Here is a 7,702-nt window from a genome sequence, read left to right on the forward strand (position 1 = left end):
ATTTTGTTATTTGTATAGTACTATCCATTCCTCCTGAACTTTTAATTAACTACTGGAAATCCTTAACCAATTGCAGTAGTTTATAAAAAAAATGCCATGAGAACACCTTCTGTTTGTCCTCTTTATTTTCAAAATGATTTTGCTTGTTTTAATTAGACATTCTGCACTGATTTTTTTTTTTTTTTGTAATCATAGCTCATCTGAACACAGCATTTTCTGAACTAAAAAATTTTAATCTGAAGATAGAATCCCATTTTTAATGAACTTAAAAGTAGCAGCAAAACCATTCCTTTAGGAAATAGCTGTTGCCAAAGTGAAGAGATAGATAACTATTTCTTGTTATAGCAGGGGGAAATATGGTCTGCAGAGGAGTTGTTTTTTTTTTTTTTTTTTTTTTTTTTAATAAAGTTGGAGTTTCAAGGGATATCAGTGTTCATCAGTGCCATTTCTCCAGTTTCAAAATGGTTTTATTCCATTTTAGAAATTTGACATGTAATTTGAAATCCTTAATAAAATTTGCATTTAATTTTATAAAATGTACTGGTGATATTTTGGGTCGTTTTTGAAAAAGAATGAGTATATATACTTCTTTTTTTAAGAAGAGTGGAGATATTTTGAATAGGCTATTCTGTGCTTAGGCCATGATGGCCTGTAAAATTTGTAATTTTAAGAGCAACTTCCTAAGCCCTGCTAAGTGAAGTTTGTTACTGGAAGACTAGAAAGGAAGGAATTTCATGTTCTGCAGATTATGCTCTCAGTTACTACAGATGTTTTTGAGGCCCTTTGAATTCTATCTTTACATTTTCAGTTTATAGTTTTCTCTAGTCCAGGCTGTGACCAAAAAGTTCTCTCATTTCTTTCTAGAAATGGTAAAATCCCATACGAATACCTCCAAAGTAATACACGTAAGATTTTTTTTCTATCTTTATGGTTACTCAAATATGGTAATAAGCAGAGAACAACAGTTCCATAAATTGATTAGCTTTTGGTTTAACACGGCTCTCTGAAAGTTACCTAGTTCACTGAAGCTGTATTAATATTTACGTGACATAAAAATGTCTTAGTGTGAAATTGGCTTACATAGCAGTACTTTAAAAAATGGGATTCTACCTCATTCCTTTATAACACATTTAATAGCGACACATAAACCTTAAAAGGACACATTAGACTTGATAGAAATATTTTAATAATTCTGTGAACAGGTTAATGGTATTGATGGGTAGATGATGAGGTCTTTAACTGAATTAGCTGTTTATATTACTGCTGCTTGTAAAACAGTATGGATTTGTGGGTTATCTTGAGTTGTAGGCCATTCCCATCATTGAATAATAAAACTTTTGAATTATTGTTTGTGAAACCTCATCATACCATGCAGAAATACTAAAACTATTCAGATATTCTTTGAATGCTTGGTTTTAGGGCTTGGTTTAGAATATGAGTCCTATTTTTAATGAGTTAGTCTTATAAAAATTTTAGCCTTTATATTTTTGACTAAGTCAAGCCAAATGTTGTTTTAAATGTACAGAATTAATGGATAGCATAGAACAAGCATACATTCTTTATAGGAACCTTAGGAAAAAGAAATCACATGCTAATGTAGTTTTTAATCTTCTGCACTGTATATATAATTGTGAACTGGATTTTGTTTTGAAAATACATGTTTATAATTTAGGTAGTTTGCTACTTAAAGCACTAAGTCTCTAATAGCTGAAAAGTAAATGATAATGGTGAAATTAACATAGATATATATATATATAAATATAGTGGTGATTTTGTATACTAGTTTAAAAATACAGATGCTAAAAATTTAACTTGCAGGAAAAGCCAAGTTCTTGGACTAATTAAGGTTTGCTTACTGCAGAGAAATGGGAACATCTTTGTTGGGATGTGGAATTACTTTTAAGGATAAATGTTTGTTAGAAAAATTGATGTATTCAGTTAATTATATTTTCAAAAATACAATATAAGCTGTATCTTTTGTTTCTTCAATTTGACATTATAATACTGTACTTTGTTTCTCAGCTTTTTAAAAATTTGAGGTATTGACTAGTTTTCTTAAGTGCGAAATAAATGAGAAATGGAGCTTAACAACTTAGCAACAATAAATTGCCAGCAGGAAATAAGTTGGTAATAATATTGCTTAATTTTCATATCGAAAAATGAGAGTTTATAGCTTTTTTATTACTTTGAAACTCAGCACCTCTAGCGTCCCACCTGCCTGGCCTTGAGCAGGTGCGTTAGCCTTGAGCGCTGCTTTCTCTGCACTTTGCGGGGTTGCCGCCACCTCTGCCTCTTGCATCCTGTGAACTGTCTGCTGCTCACGGGTCATACCCAGCGGTGGGCTTGTGGAAGGTCCACTGCTGCTTTTGTTCCATTTCTGCCACCTTGGTTCTTCAGAAAGGCTGTTTTTAAATTTAAAAAGCAAGTAACTGGGTATAAGTGTTGAAAAATGCCAGAAGTGGACAGATCTCATATCAAGAATTAGTGGTATTAATACTCATGTTTTTTTAATTAACTTCAGGTAATTGTGGTTTAGGAACTTACGGAGTGGTCGTGTCTGCTAAAATACTCAAATCTTGTGCTTTTAGCTGGGAGTACAAATTTGTGTAGCAAGGGGTGGAGGATAGAGCAGCTGAAGGTGAGCATGGACCCATGAAGTTCTTGAAGTAGGACTGCCCACAGCAGCTGAAAGGCAGTAAGTGTGAGAGACTTAAGGGGACCAAGCCATGGGAGGCTCCAAGTGAGGATGAGGATGACGTCAAGACATGCTGTCAGCTGTGTATAAAGAACATTGGGACTGGCTAGAGGCTAGGACTAAAGTTAGGGTTGTGTGTCAAAGTAAAGGAAGAATAGATTCAAGGCTATCTGCAATAGATCTGCTTAAATTTCCAGGTTGCTTTTTGTGGGGGAGCCCTTATCAATATTGCAACTTTTCTCTTAACTCTAAAATTATAATCTTTAAAAGAATTCCTACGTAATCTTTGACACAAAATCACCATTTATTGACTTGCTGCTGCTAAGTCGCTTCAGTCGTGTCCGACTCTGTGCGACCCCATAGATGGCAGCCCACTAGGCTCCTCTGTCCCTGGGATTCTCCAGGCAAGAACACTGGAGTGGGTTGCCATTTCCTTCTCCAATGCATGAAAGTGAAAAGTGAAAGTGAAGTTGCTCAGTCGTGCCCGACTTTTAGCGACCCCATGGTCTGGAGCCTACCAGGCTCCTCCGTCCATGGGATTTTCCAGGCAAGAGTACTGGAGTGGGGTGCCATTGCCTTCTCCGACATAGTTCTAAATTTATGCATATATCTTTTTCCTAAGCTATTTGGCAATATTGTAGACATTGTGCCCCTTTATCCTCTAAACACCGTATTCTTTCAGTAGGATGACATTCTTAGAAATCACAGTACAATTAATTAAAATCAGAAAATTTTACAACATACAATTCATTTTGATTCTTAAATCAGATTCAATCAATGGTATCCTGTTAAAGCTGATTCCTGTGTGCTTTCTGTGTGTCCATCATTTGCACACTTGCATACTTTATAGCTCAAAAAGATTTTCTGCACTTCAATCTCAAAATTCATTTGCTAAGTCATGTCTGACCCCGTGGATTGTAGCCCGCCAGACTTCTCTGTCCAAGGGGTTCTCCAGGCAAGGCTGCCTGAGTGGGTTGCCATTTCCACTGCCCAGGGGATCTTCCTGGGTCAGGGATTGGAACCCATGTTTCTTGCATCACCTGTGTTGTAAGCAAATTCTTTACCACTGAGCCACCAGGGAAGCCCTTTCTGGGTTCAGCATGGGCTTTTTTTGGTCCCGCCTCTGAAACGGGCTATTTCCCCAAGGATCCCTGATTCCCTTCAGTGGGAGTTATACTTGGAAACCAAGTCTAGATGGTGAGTTTGCTTGTTCCTGGGATGTTCTTTTTTGTAAGTCCTTTCAGGTGAGTCTTAGGAAATATAGTAAAACCTTAGTACACCACAGAAAACCTCCAAGTTAATCCAACATATTAGGATTTTATTCTAGGCTTACTCCAGTACATAATTTTAATCACCTTCAAACAGGTAGGGTTGGTAATAACTGATCCAGCTGGGAATTATAGATGGGGTTGCTCCATAGGAATAAGAAACCATGAATAAAAGTGGAAACACTCAGACTAAAACCTTGCAGCCCTAAACAAGTACCGTAACATCTTTCTAATGAGTGTGGGAATAAAATAGTTGGCACATTGGGTAGTAGAATGGTTAAATACAAGTTTGGAGTTCATTTACCACTTGTCCTTTCAGCTTTGTTGTCGTGATGTCTTGTGAAGGGTTGTGGGCACTGAGAGAACACGGTCGTTGAAGTAGTTCAAAGTACATGGAATGTGATTTGCATATGTTTTAATACATAATGAGCAACTAGTAACCCTGTCTCCTAAACATAAGAAAACCTAAATTTGGATTATCTTGTATCCGATAGTTGATTCTGACCGTTTTCGGAATTAGTTGGTTATTTTTTCTGTTTTGATGTTTGGTTGGGTCTAAAGGCAAAATGGCTCTTGGCTAAGAGGTGGCCCTCCTTGGTGTACAAAAGAACCCTGAGACTAAGACTGGATAATATAAATCTGTCCCCATTTTGAGGGATTTTTATGTTATATAAAGGTAAAAATAGAAAAAATAATGTTACCCTTATGTAAAGTCAGTTTTTAAAATTAATATTTTTAAAATGCTGATTTATTGTCCTTTGTTAAATCCAGAAGTCATATAGAGTAAAATTAAATGAAGTTCGGTCCAAAACTTCCAAGCTGTCATGACTCAGCCCATCTGACTCCATCCCTAACATTTATTTCCCTCGATTCCTGGACGTGGTGGGTGGACAATGAGACGGGTGTCTGTCTTCTGTCCAGATGTGGTTTTAAACTTGGATCAGGCTTGTTTTTGCTGTTCACTTGGTTTGGTGAGTGGACCCAAAATCTTTAGGACAACTTGAATGTCAACAACCTGTCCTGTGTAACTTGTATTTGTGTTCTGTTTCAGTTATGCTTGGCTGCCTTTTCTTTGACTTCTACTGAGTCTTGTGTGCATTTATCTCATTAGCTCAACAGTCTCTTTTTGCATTGAATTAACATGTACTTCATTTGGTTTCTTAGTTCTTACCTGGTTTTAACAGTTCAAGAAGTACTACTATAGGAATGCTTGTTCACTACTGGATTCCCTAGCTTCTGGTCTGGGGCCAGGAGGATGATAGGTGTACAGGAAATTTTTGTACAACAAATGCATCAAACAACTAGGGTTTATCTGGTCGCCTCCCAGTTTACCACCTATAACACTGAATGGGGCCGTGTAGTAGATGAAGTGATTGATTCTCAGTTCAGTCACTTCAGTCAACCAAGATGCTCTAAGAGCCTTTGTAGTTGCCACGTTTCTGCATACTGACTACATACTGACTTGTTTTGAGAAAACGAGGAAAACCACAAAACTAGACTGCGTATATTCTGTTGTCTCTGTGGGAATGTGGAGAGTTGAATCAATGATTGTTGCAGTTACCTAGTATTATAGTACATAACAGAACCAGTCTTCAACAAGATTTATTTTCGCTGACTGCACTTGAGTAGTTCATTTTCTCTCTACAGAGCATCATCAGGGTAATCTTTGCAACCCCATGGACTGTAGCCTGCCAGGCACCTCTGTCTATGGGGATTCTTCAGGCAGGAATACTTGAGTGGGTAGCCATGCCCTCCTCCAGGGGATCTTCCCAACCCAGGGATCGAATCCAGATCTTTGAAGGCTGGGCACTAGGCTCAGGTAGTCAGTGCTGGATGGGACTTCAGCTGGGATGTGGCCAGAACTCTGCCTAGACGGCTCCATAGCATGATGGCTGGGTTTTAAGAATTAGTTTTATCATTTCTAAGTCATCTCTTCTGTTGACTGTTGGTTACAGTCAAACCCACCAACGTTTAATGGGAGAGGTCTCAACATCTTGCTGGAGAAATGATAAAGTTTGGGGAAGGTGAGAGGAACTGGAATCTTGTAGTGACCATAATTTGTCTTTAGAAAATACAGTTGGCTTTAACAGTATTGATAAGAGCTGCAAAAGTTTCCCAAATACGTTAAAACATGAAGAAAGGTTAAGTTATATATTGTATGCCTATCTATGGAGAGAGAATGTTTTACGTTACCATACTGCTTTATTTGGACAATCAAGATTATGAAGGTCAGACGTGGTGGCTCAGACAGTAAAGAATCCCCCTGCAATGTGGGAGATCTGGGTTTGATCCCTGGGTTGGGAAGATCGCCTGGAGGAGGGCATGGCTACCCACTCAAGTATTCCTGCCTGAAGAATCCCCATGGACAGAGGTGCCTGGCAGGCTACAGTCCATGGGGTTGCAAAGATTACCAAATGTACACATAATTAGATCATTCTGGACCATGATAATGTCAAGCTTGATTGGTAAAAGAACCTTAAATTCTAAGTATAACTGACCATAAAATTCAGTCACCAAGTCCTGTCTGACTCTCTGATGCCATGAACTGCAGCACTCCAGGCTTCCCTGTCCTGACATTTTTTAGCATAATCTATGTCGTCATTTCAAAAGTCCACTTTTGAAAGCACCCATCTTGTTGAAAACTGTTTGCCACTGCTAACAAGAGGAAGCAAAAATTCTATGGAAAGAATCGTAATCTAATAACGGGAACAAAAAGTTAGACATCATTTCTCTATTGATGTTCAGTCACACAGTCGTGTCCGACTTCTGGCAACCCCGTGGACTGCAGCACACCAGGCCTTCCTGTCTTTCACCAACTCCCGGAGCTTACTCAAACTCAATGTCCGTTGCGTCGGTGATGCCATCCGACCATCTCATCCTCTGTCGTCCCCTTCTCCCGCCTGCAGTCTTTTCCAGCATCAGGGTCTTTGCCAATGAGTGGGTTCTTTGCGTTAGGAGGCCAAAGTATAAGAGTTTCAACTTCAGCATCAGTCCTTCCAGTGAATATTTAGGACTGGTTTCCTTTAGGATGGACTGGTTGGATCTCTTTGCAGATGCATATACACCATAAAGTATGCATTTCTTTTCAAAGGATGGGTATGATCCATAGTTAGAAGTTCAGAAGGAAGTTTCATTGCTGTACTGTTTGTATTTCAGACAAGGTAAGAATTTGCATTGAAAATCTTCATCAGCATCTTAAATGTGTATTCAGATATTTAAGATAATAGGAATAATGTTTTATTTAATACTAATTGAGGATGGTAATTTCTTCTCTGTATGTAGGATAAAAGTTAATAATGTTGCAGTTGATCTGTGTTGGAGTCTGTTTAATGTCAGCTGTTTTGGCCTTTGCCTGTGTTCTCACCTGTGTGAGTTTCATGCTCTGCTTTGCTGTGTTTGACACATGGCTTCCGTGTTTGCACTTGCTTTCTTGTCTGAAATTGCTGCTGCCACTCTGACCCACGATGTGCAGGTTTTGGACGGCAGGGAGCGCTAAAGCAGGCAAAATTCACATGCCGTCCTAAGGGATAACTCAGTGCTTCCAGCATGGGGGCGCGGAGTGGGGCAGGGATCAGGTTAATGCTGTAGACCCTGGGTTTCTAAAGGCAAAGTGAAATTCGTTGTGAGAACGAAGGCTGGGATCACAGCCACGCCAGCTGTGCATGCTGAAGAGCTTCAGGTTTAGAAAATGACTGAGGATATCCTGGAAAACAGGAAGCAAACCGCTGCATTTTGGAAG

This window comes from Bubalus kerabau, chromosome 1 (genome assembly GCF_029407905.1).
Source record: "Bubalus kerabau isolate K-KA32 ecotype Philippines breed swamp buffalo chromosome 1, PCC_UOA_SB_1v2, whole genome shotgun sequence".
In the NCBI taxonomy this organism is placed as follows: Eukaryota; Metazoa; Chordata; class Mammalia; order Artiodactyla; family Bovidae; genus Bubalus; species Bubalus kerabau.